Source organism: Odontomachus brunneus, unplaced genomic scaffold (genome assembly GCF_010583005.1).
Source record: "Odontomachus brunneus isolate Ranch 3 - 2012 unplaced genomic scaffold, Obru_v1 Obru_scaffold_010, whole genome shotgun sequence".
Lineage (NCBI taxonomy): Eukaryota > Metazoa > Arthropoda > Insecta > Hymenoptera > Formicidae > Odontomachus > Odontomachus brunneus.
In genome coordinates this window covers 3,227,163-3,227,679 of record NW_022639460.1, presented here as the reverse complement: position 1 = coordinate 3,227,679, position 517 = coordinate 3,227,163, and positions in this window count along the sequence as shown.

Here is a 517-nt window from a genome sequence, read left to right as displayed (position 1 = left end):
GAGAGAGAGAGAGAGAGAGAGAGAGAGAGAGAGAGAGAGAGAGAGAAGGATGATTCACCGTTTTCGATCAACAACATCGTAAATTCCAGAATCGCGCGCGAGTCCATCCTCCTTATCTCACTCAGAGTCTCGATTTAATGAATGAGATGCGAGAACATGCCGCGCGCGCGAGCGAGAGAGAAGTCTCGAGGAAATAAACGCGAATTTCAACATAATCGTTTTCACCTGCGCAAACATTGCACGAGTCTGTCACTGACCTACGTGAACTTTTTCGGCCATCGCTGTGTTTTCGGACGCATCTGTGCAAACCGTCGTAAATTGCACGACGCGCGAAAATATCGGCGCGTCTCTGTTTGCCAATCGTCTGCTCCCGACAGGTATATATAAGGACGAATCAAAGTCGTCGTCGTCGTCGACGTCGTCGTTCGTCCAGATGAGATTTTTGTGCGATTTCCCGCGGACCTGGTGTAACACGTGCGCACACGATGCGTTACCTCGGCAGAATCGGCGACATCGC